This window comes from Balaenoptera acutorostrata, chromosome 3, assembly GCF_949987535.1.
Source record: "Balaenoptera acutorostrata chromosome 3, mBalAcu1.1, whole genome shotgun sequence".
In the NCBI taxonomy this organism is placed as follows: domain Eukaryota; kingdom Metazoa; phylum Chordata; class Mammalia; order Artiodactyla; family Balaenopteridae; genus Balaenoptera; species Balaenoptera acutorostrata.
Window position 1 is genome coordinate 153,452,133 of NC_080066.1, and position 15,875 is coordinate 153,468,007.

Consider the following 15,875-nt stretch of genomic DNA (forward strand, 5'->3'; position numbering starts at 1 on the left):
AAGCAGCAGAGGCTGGGCTGGACTCAGGCAGGAGGTGGTCAGCCTGCCGTGATTGCCTGCTACCTCTGGGAGCCTCGAGGTAGGAAGGGAGCTGGGTTTGGGGCCCCCTGCACCACAGCAGGCTCGGATCAGCTCTGGCTCCAGGGTGGCCTGGGTCACAGCTGGAGTTGTCACAATATTGACCCAGGAGGAGATAACATCCAAAGGGCTTGGAGTCCCAGTCGGATAAGGAGGGGGATGTCGCCGGAAAAGATCCCTGGCCCCCAGGGGATCAAACTAAATGGGGCTTTAATAGGTCTCTTCCAGCTCAGATTTCATGGGTAATTGGAAGCAGGTCTTGAGTTGAGCAGAGTGGGCTGGCCTAGTGGCCTGCCAGGCGGGTGCCGCCTCCATGTCACCCCACACATCCCACTGAGGCCTCACTAGGGGCTTCTGGACTCCGTTTACTCTGCTTTGGAAGTGCTGCTGTTTTAACCCCTTCAGGAAAAGAAGGTGGATAAGTGGGGAGTCTGAGTTGGCTTGGAGGATGTGGGGGTGGGAGAAGCAGGTCCTGAGCCAGACATGCACCAGGCCTTCATCCATCATTCATTCATTCAACAAACGTACATTAACATTTAAAGCTGGCAATAGCCCTTTAAGTTAGAACCCTTACATTCTTTAATTACAAAAGAGGTACATACGTGGGGACTTCCCTGGCAGTCCAGTGGTTAAGACTCCGCGCTTCCACTGCAGGGGCCACAGGTTCGATCCCTGGTTGGAGAACTAAGATCCCACATGCCATGCGGCATGGCCAGAAAAAAAAAAAAAAAAAAAAAGAGGTACATACTTGTTGAAATAAAATTCAAGTAATATCAAGGTATATTAAGTAAAAATCGCACACTCACTGCTCTGTCCCTCCCTTAACTCCCACACTCCTGGATAACCTCTGTCTACAATTTATTGGATGTCCTTCCAGACCGTTTTCAATGCATTCTGTGCTACATCCTGCTGTTTTCATTCAACAATGCATCGTCAATATCCCTCTAAGGCAGTAAATACAGTGTGGATATTCCTCACTCCCATTTTAAAGATGAGAAAACTGAGGTCCAGAACAGTTTAATGGCTGTCCCAGGCTGCACAGCCAGGCCTCATTCTCATCCTGCCACAGCTTCCAGCCCCTTCACTGCAGAGAATGGATATGATGGAGCAGAGAGACTGGAAAACCCCTGAGGAAGGGCTGGGGTGGCAGAAAGGGGCTGGAGAATGAGAAGGAAGCAGCAGGCTAGGGAGGGGTACAGGGTCAACTTGGAGTGCTGTGGTGCCTCTCCTCCAGTGTCCCCCAGGAGCCCATGCTGTACCCATGCTCAGGGTCTTGGGGTGCTGGAGGCCTGGGCTGGGCAGGGCTGGTCACTTGGCAGGGAAGGGGTTTTCAAACCAAACCTAGCAAGAGGAAAGGAAGGATTGTATTTCAGCCCCCAATGTGCCTGGGGCACATACATTCCTAGGCTTGAAGGGACACTTCTCACCTGACACCATCGGTGGGTGCTGGCCACTGCCCCTGCCCGCCGGTGCTGACCTGATGGGCCTCCCTCTAGGGCTCCAGCTACCTGGCCTCCAGCACATCCTCCCGTGGAGAGGGGGCTGCCCCTTATCCCAGCCAAGGCCCTGAGCAGCCAGGACCAGCTCCTACTCACAGATGGCTTGGGGCACCCCTCAGGGAGGGGACTGAGGGGACAGGCAGGTGGGAGGCCAGCCTGGCCTGTGCCTCAGGCTGAAGTGTAAATAAGACAGGCTCTGAAAAGGTCATGACCCAGAGGCCTCCACACCAGACACCTAGCTTTCCTCCTCCTTGCCTGGGACCTCCAAGGGAGGGAACACAGAGGATGTACAGGAAAGAAAATATCCAGTGTTCCTCCAGGGCAGCACACATACTCTCCCCCAGCCATATGCATGGACGTGCACACTTGTGCACACACACACACTAATGCAAAAAGGAAGAACTTGGCCAAAGTGTAGCACAACGGCCCATCAGAGATGGCTTAAGGGATGCTGCCTGTAGAAGCAGGGGCAGGGCCGCTGGCCCAAGAGCTCTCTATTCCTCAGACTGTCTGGAAAAATGCTCCCACAAGGACCACCCAGACCTTGAAGGGGATCACAGAGATTCTCCCACAAGGCATTCCGACCAACTGGGGAAGAGGACACCGATCCACTCACTTTGCCAATATCCTTGGCAAACTTACTCTGTGCCAGGCACCATGCTGGGCCTGGGAGTACAGAATGCACCTGCAAGGCTCGACTGGTACCAGGCACCAGTGGGCATATGGGGATGAGGGGCCCTACCAGCAAGAGATGAGCAGATCTCTCCACACGGGGTTGGCTGAGCAGTCACTGAGGGGCTGCAGAATACTCTTTGGCCAAGCTGAGGCCACACCTAGGATGCGGACCCTCGCCCTGGACCCTGTCCCAGCTGGTGCCTGAGTAAAAAGAGCTCCGGAAGACCCATGTCTCCTCCCTGCCCGCAACCCACCCACCCCCACAGTTCTGGCCCTGGCTGGGGCCCCAGAAAGAAAATCACCGAGGAGGATTGAATGTCAATTCACAAACTAATCCGATCAGTGCAAACAGCTATAGCACATGCTGTTCCCTGCGCCGTGGCCCCATCCCCTGCTCCACAGACCCTGGCGGCTGCTGGCTGACAGGCCCGGCCCCTGCCTGGCTGCGAGGCCAATTACAGCAGCCTTAATCACCATGGTGGCGGCGCGTTAACAACTGTCTGCCCATCAGTCTCCTTCCCAGGGCGTCGAGGAGGGGGTGACCCCTCACAGCTCTCCTCGAAGGAGCAGGAGTGTGAAACTGGATCCCAGCAAGCCGGTGGCAGCCGTCCAGGGTAACGCCTGACTCCTCTCACTGCTTGCTGGTCTCCTGTGTGTTTGCCTGGCTCCTCCTGGCCCCGGGGTGGAGGGCCCACCAGGACAGGCCTGGAGACTGTGCATCCCCTGAGCACTAACGCCATCGCTCCCTCCCAGTCCCAGTGGTGCTGGGGAGGTGGGCGGTCCCAGCCAACCAGCGCAAATTAGGTGCCTGGACATTGAGGTCTGCTTGGCATTTCCTGTGTTGGCTTTGGCTGGTGAGGCCAGGCCAGTGGGCCGCCCTCTTGACCTGAGCCGAGTCAAACAGGCACGTCCGGAACTCTAGAGCCTACTGACTTCTGCTCTGCGCCCCACAGGGAATCCTGTTCCGGAAAAAAAAGATCACCCCTCCCCGCCTGGGTTCCCACTGAGCTGCCTTCCCTTGCCTTGTAGGGTGCTGTGACCGCCTGAGGCCTGGCCGGCCCCCAACCGGCCTCATCTCAATGCATGTTCCTCAGGCTGAGGGATGGAGCCCAGGGAATCTGTGGATCTCTGAGCCTTTTCCAGTGCCTCCTGGATGTGGTGAGGCCCCTCTGCCTGCAGGCCAAGGTTGGGGTTCAGTGGGGGGCTCCGAGCACCTCAGATCTCCTGCTCCCATCTGTCCGTGGAATAATTAATTTTCTTAGCTCAAGGCTTGTCCTTTGACTGGACCGCAAGGAGCCTGCTCTGGGTGTCAGCACCCAGGTTCCAGCTTGAGAACCCGCAGGAGCACCCTTGTCCAACCCTGGAAGGGCCAGCTTCACCTGAAGGCTTCAGCATTGCTGGCTCCGGTTCTTCAGTCCATGTTTTCTTTGGCTTTGGGTCTCTGGGACACCAGATTGTACAAAACAAGATGACTTCGTGATACTCATTTTCCCAAACAACAGAGGCTGCAACACAATCAGGTTCTTTGTGTGCAGTGCGGTCCCCAGCTGCTCCCTCTCCAGTTGCCCCCATCCCTGCCCCACCCAGGTTCCCTTGGGGCATAGAGCATTCCCCATTCCCAGTGGCCAGGGGTCTCTGGTCTAGGATTTGACCAGGCTGGGCAGAGAGGGCAGACCCAAATCCCACCCCCATAGACCATCACTGGTCCACAGCCCTTCCCTCTCTCTTCCTTTGGGTGCCAGCAGAGCCCCTGTGAGAAGAAGCAGGAAATGGGAATAGTCTAGAGCAGTGGTCCCCAACCTTTTTGGCACCAGGGACCAGTTTCGTGGAAGGCAATTTTTCTATGGACTGGTGGCGGGTTGGGGGGGGGGGTTTGTTCAGGCGGTAATGTGAGCGATGGGCAGCAGCAGATGAAGTTTCCCTCGCTCACTGCTCACCTCCTGCCGTGCGGCCTGGTTCCTAACAGGCCGTGGACCGGTACCGGTCCATGGCCCGGGGGTTGGGGACCCCTGGTCTAGAGCACAGGGTCTAGAGTTAGACACCTGAGTACAAATCCCAGCTGTACTACACACCAGCTGTGTGCCCTGAACAAGGTACCAAATGACTGTGGAACTCACTTGCCTTGTCAGTAAAATGGAGACAATAGAGGTACCTATTGCCTAGGGTTTGTGAGAGGAGTCATTGGGCCTAGCCTATAGTAATCCCTCAATAAATGGCTATCCTTTTGCGTGGGATTGGCTGAGCAGTCACTAAGGGGTCTGCCAAGTGGTCCTGGGCCAAACTTAGGCCACACCTAGGATGGAGACCCTGAACCCCTACCCCATAGATGCTTCCTTGTTCCCAGGCCGGCTCTGCACTGCAGTCTCTCTGAGTAGGCTCCAGACCTAGGCTGGCTCTCTCCTGAGTCACTCTACTGCATGGCCATTAACGACTTGTCACCTCAACTGGACAGACCAGCCCAGAGGGCACTCAAAGATGGTTGGGTACATGAATCCCTGCTAGTGGAGGCCTCCACCTTCCTCTAGGGAAAGAGGAGTCATGGACAAGCAGCCTTGGCTCCTCAGGGCCAGGCACATGAGTGCTCAGAAATGTGCTAAATGTGTGGTGAAGGAAGGAAAAGGCTCTGGATTTCCTACACTGCTCATGGGACAGAAAACAGAATGGTTGCCAGGGGCTGGGGGGAGTGGACAGTTACTGTCTACTGGTGCAGAGTTTCGATGTGAGAAGATAAAAAGTTCTGGAGATGGTGATGGTTGCACAAGAATATGAATATAGGGATTTCCTTGGTGGCGCAGTGGTTAAGAATCTGCTGCCAATGCAGGGGACACGGATTTGAGCCCTGGTCCAGGAAGATCCCACATGCCGCAGAGCAACAAAGCCCATGCGCCACAACTACTGAGCCTGTGCTCTAGAGCCCGTGAGCCACAACTACTGAGCCTGTGCTCTAGAGCTCACGTGCCACAACTACTGAGCCTGTGAGCCACAACTAGTGAAGCCCGCGCACCTAGAGCCCGTGCTCCGCAACAAGAGAAGCCACTGCAGTGAGGTGCCCGCGCACCTCATCAAAGAGTAGGCCCCACTCGCCGCAACTGGAGAAAGCCTGCGCGCAACAGCAAAGACCCAATGCAAGCCAAAAATAAATAAATAAATAATTTTATAAATAAATAAATAAATTTATTTTTAAAAAGAATATGAATATACATTTAAAAACAAACTGTACTTTAAAAAATGGTTAAAATGGTGAATTTTATGTTATGTATATTTTACCACAATTAAAAAAAAAGAGGTCATAGGAAAATACATCAAAATGTTCTTAATGAATATTTTTGAGTGAAGGGATTACGGGTTGATCTTTATTCTTTTTAGTTTCCGACATTTTGCCTCTAGTAAATGAGATTTTTTGTTTGTTTGCTGTTTGTTTTAAGGAAGCTTGCTCCAGCATCTGCCAGATGTGTGCGGGGGTGGGGTGGGGGGGAGGCTTGGTCCAGCTGCAGTTGGAAAAAATGAGGGGAGAAGCACAGCCTGCTGGGTGAGGGCTGGCTCAGAGAAGGCCCGGGGTCTCCCCTAAGCTCTTGCTCCCCCCGGGCTGGCCTCTTTCTCTGCTTTCCCTTCACACTCTGAGCCTTGCCCAGGGGCCTCTCTGTAGGAACAGTACAGTTGCTAGCCTGAAGGGGCTGTCCCAGCCCTAGTGGGAATGCGGGCTTGGGGCTTTCTCAGATGGTCGGTACCCGCGAAGCCTTCCCCGCTGCTGCTCCGCCCCAGCCCAGCTGCAAAAACAACAGCCCATACCCAAAGCTCTGTTATTGCAGCCCAGAGTGTTGCTTCAGTGTGCAGCAGAAGGAGTAGGGATGGGGCCAGTCAGCCCTAAAGAGACCTAGGGAGATGGGAGGTTCCCCTCCTGCTCCGCTGCAGGAAACCTGGCTCCAAGGTGTAGGGGGAAAGGGCTTTGGGAGGCCTGGGGACTGACAGCCAACTCTGCCAGTGGCTTCCCTGGCCCCCTGGGGGCTGTGAGGGGTGGTGGTGGAAGGGGGGCAGGAAGTCAAGCCACTTGGGAACCCGCTGAGCCAAGCCGTGGGCAGAAGGCGGCACCACCGTGGCTCCCAGGCAGGCCAGGGCCAAGGCTTTCCCACGGGGTGCGACTGGCCACTGGGCTCCAAGGCTGCATCCACCCAAGGCTAGGCTTGTGAGCCCTGGGAGGTTTCCATTCAGGTTTCCCTTCAGCGGGTAGGGGCTGGCAGGGAGATTCCCTTCCCCACCCCCAGCACTCTCAGGTGTGCGCAGGGCGTCCTAGCAAGGCTGGGGCACGGCTCTCAGAGGACTGCCACTCAGCCTTCTCAGCATCAGCTCCGGTCTCATCCTTTGGCTCCTTATTCATGCGACAGGGTAGGGACACAGAGCTTTATATCCCCAACATCCTGAAGACCTCAGGGACTGGTGGGAGTCTGGCCCATTTGACCCGTAAAGACCATTCCTCCCACTAACATGAAGGGTATAGACGTTGTGGAATTAGGAGGCACTGTGGAAGTCACTGGAGAAGACAAACCTGGGTTAGAACCTAAGCTCTGTCTCACTGGCTATATGCCTGGGCATGGCATTTAACCTCTCTGAGCCTTGGTGCCCTCCAGTGTAAAATGAAGAAGTTAACATTTACCTTGTAGAGACTTGGACGGTTTCGTTGTAATTAATACATAGCCTCTGGCACAATGTAGGTGCTTAGTAAGTGGAGGACACTGTGATTCTTATTACTCAAGCCCTAAGAAGTGAAATTAGCTGAGATTAGAAAGAACTTTCTGGGACTTCCCTGGCAGTCCAGTGGTTAAGAATCCGCCTTCCAATGCAGGGGATGCGGGTTCGATCCCTGGTCAAGGAGCTAAGATCCCACATGCTGCGGGGCAACTAAGCCTGCGTGCCACAACTACTGAGCCCACGCGCCTCAACTAGAGAGCCCACGTGCCACAAACAACAGAGCCCGTGCGCCACAACTAGAGAGAAGCCAGAGTGTCACAAGAAGATCCCGCGTGCCGCAACTACAACCCAATGCAGCCAAAAATAAATAAATATTTTAAAAATAATAATTAAAAAAAAAAGAAAGAACCTTCTGATCTCAGTACTCAGTTCAGTTCCCCCATCTGCCACGTTCTGCACAATGTAGACAGCACGCTTGAGAAACCTCCTTGCCTCTCCTTTTTCCACTCTGGTCAGGAACCAGTTAATCAAACTACCCTCTGCAGTTAGACAATCACTGTCTGTTGTTAAGGATGTTCCTGGCCACAGGCCTCAAACCAGGGATAGAAACTATTCCAGGGAAAGAAGGAGGGGAGCCAGATGGGAGACGGTGGGCCTTGGGCCCCTGCAAGCCACCAGCAGCCTCTGCCCATAGGTTAGTTGCTGAGTGTCATTTATGCCCCAAAAGTGGTAGGAAGTGCTGGCACCCAGGACCCAGGCTTCCTGACTGGGCTGCCCCATCATGCCAGGTCTGTAGCTGTTCTGAAATACTCTCAGGTAGTTACACTAACTGATTCATTCTTCAAGAGAGGAGTTATAGAAATAAAAGCTGGCATTATTTTTGTCTGGACTATCTGGTCTTCAAAATTCTAAGTACATCAGAATCATGTTTTACTGGAGATTTTAAAAAATTCTCTTGATTATGGGTATGGGTATCCAGACCTACTGCTTTAAAGATCAACAGTAGTACAATGTCTCTAAATCTTTAAGATCACTACCCTTTATCAAACGTCACTGTCATTATCATCTCCACTGACAGATAACATCACTCAGTTTCGGAGGGGCAGACCTAAGATTTCAACTGAGATTTACATGACTTCCAAGCCCAAGCATTTAAACATTTAACATTCCATTACACTGCTACCATAGCTAAGAGGATAACTGTGGGCCTTGGTCTCCACAATTTTTCCCTCAGGATCACAGACTATTTGTTTTTGTCTATCTATGTGCTTGGTACAATTCTCACTTAGGATGGACCTGTCAATTGCGGAATAACGGATCTCTTGACCAGAGCCAGCCCACTTCATAGGGCTCTTTAGAGACCAAAAGAGATAAGGAATATGAGTATCTTTAACTAAAAGGCAAGATCCTCTAAGTGTAAGGGATGCTGCTGCTTATTGAGTCTCCCCTGCTACAGGGGCTATTTTCCAATATGCAATTTGGTGCTTATATTTATTTATATGCTCAATAAATATTTGTTGCCTATTGAATATGTTGTTCTATGAAGAGCAACTGTTAATACAGTCTTAATAACAATAGTGGTAGTAGTTTTTTCTAATCACATGCTCTGGGACTACCGCTGTGTCTGTCAGTAGAATTTCCCTCCAAATTCCTAGCAACGAACCACATTTAAGTGCCAGGGAATCTCAAGAACAGAGCCAGTTTCCAAAGAATATAAATCCACATTTAGACCAAGATTAGCTTCTAGTCTAGCAGAATCAATCAAATAATAATAAACTCCTACCTTAGCTGAGAATAGGGTTGGGTCCCTTGGAGGACAAAAGAGAAACATAGTCAAGGCTCTAGCAACTCAACAATTTAAGCCAAAGGGGAATATGTTGAGAAGTCCAAGGGTGGCTCCACCTTCACGCTCCATTTGCTCTTTCCCCTCTCGCTCTAGGACTTGGCTCTGCTTGCTTCTGCTTCTCCTGGAGCAGCTGCCTGACTTTCTCCTTCAGACAAGCTTTTCTCCATGACGCAGGAAAGCTGGCCACACTGATAGTCCAAGCCAACTTCCCTAGAGCAGATGAGGAGGAGAGAAACCTGCTCTCTTCCAGGTCTGTATAGCAAATCACAGGGAAGAACTGAATGGCTTTGCAAAACCAGCCATCATGGAAGTGGGTGACTGACCAGACCTGGGTGGTGTGCCATCCCTGCGGTGAGGGGCCATGCTGGGCACCAGGAGACCCTGCGATTGACAGTTTCACCTGAATGACATGGGATGAGGAGGGGCAGTTCCCAAAGGAAAGGGGGTGCAGGGCAGACAAAAACAACAGGTGTCCACGACAATAGCACTTGTTCTCAGGTTGCGTAGAGACATGACTTATCCACCAAAACAATCAGAGAGGGATAAAAACAGTAGTGCATTCACATGCCCAAGCCTTGAGTCAAAGCCCTTCAGGAAAAGGAAGTGATCTGATGGCCTAAAGGAGATTCTTTAGAATAGGAGGAGAAAGACACAAATATTTTGGTCGGCTTCCCTCCCCCTACTTGAGAATTATCATCATAATCACCTTATTCTCCAAATTAAGTTTGGAAACTGTGATTTGATAATTATGCAGACAATCAGCCAGAATGTTTGAGACTGGGATCCTTTGGGAAAACCTGGAAGATTTGGTCAACATAATCATACTCATTGAGAGAATGGGCCTGATGAAGGATTTTTTTCTTTTTCTTACAAATAACTTTTCTGATTATAAATGGGTGTGTTTATTGCAGAAATTTTGGAAAATACAGAACAGTAGACAATGAAAATAAAAACCACTCTTGTATTTGTTAGGACTGGGTGTGACTGCAAGTGAGAGGAACCCCAAGATAACAATGGCTTAAACAGGAGTGAAGTTTATTTTGCTCAAAGCTACACGAAGTCCAAAAGTCCAGGCTGGCATGGGAGTTCTGCTCCACAGAGGCCTCAGGATGCCCAGGCTCCTTCCAGCTCACTACTCTGCCATCCCTGCAGCGAGGCCTGCATCCTCATAATCTAAGCTAGCAGAGCAGAAAGGCAGCAAGAAGAGAAAAGGATAAAGAGGCCAAGGACCCATGATGGCTATCTCCTAGGGAAGGTTCTCAGAAGTAGCAACACAACATGTCCATACCATCCCATTGGTAAGAATGTAGTCACATGGCCACATCTACCTGCTGGGAAGACTGAGAAATGTAGTCTTTTTCTGGGTGGCTATTTGCCCAGGTAAAACCCTATTACCATAGAACAATGGCTTTTGAGGCAACTAGGGGTCTCTGATAAACCTGTAACCATAATACCCAGAGATAACCACTGTTAACATCTTGGTATACGTCATTTATACACACATACAAAAACACACACACACCTGCATATAGAAAAATAGATATAGGTATATGTAGACATGTAGATTATGATACTTGGTGTATATGTGTGTGTGTGTGTATAGGTGTGTGTGTGTGTGTGTAAGTATATATGTGTGTATATTTTTATAATTTATATGAATAACATATATAAATATTTTAAATGAAATTGAGATCCCACCAATTATACTATTTTCTCATCCTGCTTTTTTGAAAAATTGCAGACCTTAAATAAAGTCTCTTTTATTATCTATTTTAGCACGGAGTCATTTAACAATTACAGTTAGAGTAATGTAATGCTTTATGATTTTCTTTTAAATACATGTTTTTCCTTTATAAATCCTGGTTCATGAAGTTTTCATTTATTTATTTTGAAATCACTGTAGATGCACAGGAGGTTGAAAGCAAGGTACACCAAGGCCCATGCGTTCTTCCCTTGCCTCCTCCAATGGTAACATCTTATACAGCAGTGGTACAGTATCAAAACCAAGATATTGACACTGGTACAGTCCATAGAGCTTATTTAGATTTCACTAGTTATACATGGACTCATGTGTAGCCTTACATAACCATTACCACAATCAAGAAACTCAGTTCTACTATCCTCTGTGTCATGCCTTCAGAGCCACACCCATCCCATCCCCCCACTCATCCCTAACTCTTGGCAACCATGAATCCACTCTTTATCTCCATAATTATGTTTTTTCATTAATGTTACACAAATGGAATTAGGTAGTATGTATACTTTTGAGATTGGCTTTTTTCACTCAGTGTAATTGTCTAGAGGTTCATCTAAGTTGTTGCATACACCAATAGTTCCTTTTTACTGCTGAGCTGTATTCCACGGTATGGATGTACTGCAGTTTGTTTAAACATTAACCAATCGGAGAACATTTATTTGGGTAGTTTTCAGTTCGGGGCTATCATGAATAAAGCTGCTATGAACATTCATGTACAACTTCCTATTTGGACATAAGTGCTCATTTCTCTGGGATAAATGACCAAGAGTGTAATTGCTGGGTTGCATTATAAGTCCATTTTCAGTTTTGAAAGGAACTGCCAAACTATTTTCCAGAGTGACTGGAAACGTAACAATATGTTGTCAACAATTCTCCTTATCATTAAGCACTTCCTATGTCATTAAATATTCTTCTAAAACATGATATTCCATTGTATGGCCATACTATAATTTCCAAACAAGTTCCTAATTTTGAATTTTAGGAATATTCTTATTTTTGTGTTATAAGTAATAAAGTGAAAAATATTGTGGATAAATCTTTGTGCCTTTCCTTAGGATAAATTTTTAGACATAAATATGCTGGTTTAAAGGGTATGAAAAAACATTTTAAAGTCTTTTGCTTTTTTTTTTTTTTTCCAAATTGTCCTATTAAAGGTTTCAATTTACAATCCCACAGCAATATATGAGAATTGGGCAAAGTTTCTAAAAATACTAATATTTCAACATAAATTGCAGTCAAACAGTTGGTATCCTTAATATATAAATAGATCTTATAAGTCAACTAGAAAAAATAAATACCTAAAATCAAGATGCTTTGGGCTGCAAATGACAGAAAATTCCAATCAAAATTATATAAGCAATAGAGAAATTTATCACTTCATATAATAAGAAGTCTAAAGGCAGGGCAACTTCTGAATTTGTCGATTTCACACAACTTAAAAAAAAAAGGCACCACGATATATAGACTAATGGTGCAGGCTCTGAAGCTAGATTGTTGGGTTTACATCCCAACCCTTCCATTTACTGACTGTGTGACACTGAGCAAGTTACTTATCTTATTTATGCCTTAGGTTCCTCTTTTGATAATGGTTATATTAATAGTATCTGTCTCAAAGGATTGTTTTAAGGATGAAGAGTTAATATATGCAAACTATCCATTAAGTATTGACATTATCAAGAGTCTAGGCTCCTTCTCTTTTTCTGTTCTGAAATCCTCAGAATGTTAACATTATCCTCAGTCTTAAGACCTCATGGTCACAAGATAGCTGCATTAACTCTAGGAATCTCATCCAAGGAGTCCAGAAATAGAAGAGACTATGTAGTCTTCTCTGTTTCTTTCTTAAGAACAGGGAAACCTTTCCAGGAAGTCCCAAACAGATTTTCCTTACATCTCACTGACTAGAAAATGGGTTATTCTACACCAATCTGTAAAAAAAAAAGTAGAATGGAATTACTATGATTGGCTTAGACCAATCAGGATTTATTCATAAGGTAAAACCACCTTCCCTGTGGGTAGAAACCAAACAAAATCAGTTCTTTTTAACAAGGAAGAGAAAAAAGGATATTGAATGAACAACCAGAATGTCTGCTATACATCATATTAGAAAAATGGGCAAACCACATGCACCAGTAATTCATAAGAGAAGCAATGCAAATGGTAAATAAACATGAAAAAGGCTCATCTTGATTAATGAGCAAAGGAATGAAAATTAAAAGGAGCTTCTGTATTTTCTCTATCAATTTGGCAATGGTGAAAAAGAATGATAATCATCTACAATAGTGACAAATATATAAGATGCCTAGGAATAAATTTTATACACAAGATGTGCAAGACCTAAATGGAGAAAATTATAAAATTTTACTGGACAACATTAAAGAAGACCTAAATAAGAAGAGATATACACCATGTTCATGGATAGTAAGACTCAGTATCTTAAAGATGTCAATTGTCCTCAAATTGATATAGAGATTTAAAGCAATGTCTATCAAAATCTCAATAGAGTGGATTTTTTTTTGAGAAATAGACAATTTATTTCTAAAATATATATGAAAGAGCAAAGGCCCAAAACTAGTCAGGACACTCTTAAAGAAAGGAATATGGTAAGGAAGTTTTTCTTACCAGAGAGCAAGACTTTTCAAAAAATAAGACAGTAGTAATTAAGATAATGTAATACTGGCTCAGGGATAAGCAAATTTAGCAATGGAACAAAATAGAGGGCCCCAAAACAGACTCACACAATATACAAACTTCACATAGTACAATGGTAGCACTGGAAATCACTGAAGAAAGAATGGAAAAAGAAAATAAAATTGGATCCCAGCTCTTATCCTACATAGGAAGTAATTCAAAATTATATGTAAAGGCAATTTTTAAAATACAGGAGATTATCTTTATGCCTTTAGATTAGGGAAGGATTTTCTAAATAAAACACAAAAAGCATTAACTACAAAAGACAAGATTGATACATTTAATCACATTAAAATCAAGAACTCTGTTCAAAGACATCTCAAAGTGAGTAAAAAGACAAGCCATAAACTAAGAAAAAAATTAGTATTCAGAATATATAAGGAACGCCTACAAATCTATTAGAAAACGTTTTTTTTTTTTTAACCAAAAGAAAGTAGGTAAAAGACACAAGTAGATATTTCACAAAGGAGAAAAAACACACGGCCAATAAACATATGGGAAAAAAAAAAAAGAACAACCTCATTAGTAATCAGGAAAACAAATTAAGATTCCAATGATATATCCTTTTATATCCACCTGATTCCACCCCTGCCCCCCAAAATAGTTGATAATACCAAGTGTTGGTAAGCTAGAACTCTTTAAGCCCTACTAGAGGGAGCATACATTGATTTAACCACTTTGGAATACTAGCACTATTTGTAAAGTTGAATATTCACATAGCCTATGACCCAGCTGTTCCACTTGTAGGTATGCCAAGATATACAAAAGAATATTTATAGTTTATATTCTCTCACCCCCCAAAAAGATTGGAAACAACCCAAATATCTGTTGAAGGAAAATGAATACATAAATTGTGGTATAGTCACATGATGGAACATTACACAGCAGTGCAAACAAGAGAACTACAGATACATATAACAACATGGATGAATTTTAGCAATGTCATACTAAGTAAAAAAAAGCAACTTGTAGAAGATTACATTATAATACCATTTGTAAAAAAACTCCAAAACAAGCAAAATTAATCACTATGTTGTTTAGGGATTGTAAATATAAATTATTTTTTCATAAAGCAAAGGAATATCAATCAAAATTTAGTTTAGTGGTTATCCTTGGGTGTGGTAGAAGGCAGGGAAATGGGTTAGGAGAATAGCACACACATTGATGTGATGGTACTGGCAGTATTCTAGGTGTTTTTTTAAAATATCACAAATTGTTTTTTAAAATTGTGGTAAAATACACGTAACATAAAATTTACCATTTTAACCCTTAAGTGTGCAGTTCAGTGGCATTAAATGCACTTACGTTGTTGTACAATATAAATGCACATCCATCATCAACCATCCATTTCTAGAATTCCTTTCATCTTGTACAACTGAAACTCTGAACATTAAACAATAAATAATCCCTCCCTCAAGCCTCTGACAACCACCATTCTATTTTCTGTGTCTATGAATTTGAGATTTTTAGTTTTCAAGTTGACAGATGGGCCCATGGGTGCTCATTTTGTTGTCAAGTTTCATAACTTGCATATACATACTATATACACATGCGCACATATTCTTTTGTATGTATAAAATAGTACGTACCTTATTTTTTAATGGCTTTATACCTGGAAAAATAATGACAATATCCAAAATTGGCCAGAACATAAGTGCCAGCAAGCATGTAAACTCATAGAATTTTTTGGACACTTTAAACTTAACACACAGTAAAACTGACAAATATTTTATGGCTTTTGGGAGCTACTATGTTTTCAATTTTGGTTTCTGATTATTCATCGATAGTATACAGAAATATGATAAATTTTTGTGTGTTGACCTTGTATCCTTGCTAAATTCACATATTAGTTCTAGGAGGTTTTTTCTTATTATTGTTGATTCTCTGGGAATTTCTATGTAGACAATGATGTTTTCGGTTAATAAGGACAGTTTTCTTTCTTTCCAGTCTGTATGTTTTTAAAATTTCTTTTTCTTGCCTTATTGCACTGGCTAGATCTTTTGAGTATAATATTAAATAGGAGTAGTGACAGTGGACTCCTTGCCTTGTTCCTGATCTTACAGAGAAAGTAGTCTTTCACCATAAAGTATGATGTTAGGTATAGGATTTTGTAGATGCCCCTTATCAGGCTGAAGAATTTCCTTTCTACTGCTAGTTGTCTGAGAGGTTTTGTGTGTTTTTTTTAAATTCAATGGCTGTTGATTTTTGTCAAATGCTTCTTGCATCAATTGATATGATCCTGTGGTTTTACTTTTCAGAATATTAATATGGTTTCTCAAATTGATTTTCGAATACTGAAACAGCTTTGCATTCCAGGTTTAAATTCTACTTGATAATTATACATTAATCTTTTATGTACTGATGGATTTGGTTTGCTAATAATTTGTTGCAGATCTTTGTATCTGCATTCATGAGGGACACTGGTCTGTAATTTTCTTTTCTTGTACTATCTTTGTCTGATTTTCATATTGATATATTTTTTTGGAGGGCAATTTGTCAACTGTAACAACAGCCTTAGAAATGTGTGTGCCCAAGGACTTCACTTCTAAGGATTTATCTTAAGGAAACACTTAGAGATTCTCATTACACACAGACTTTGGGTTCAGACACACCTGGATTTAAATATAAACGCATCCCCTTACTAACT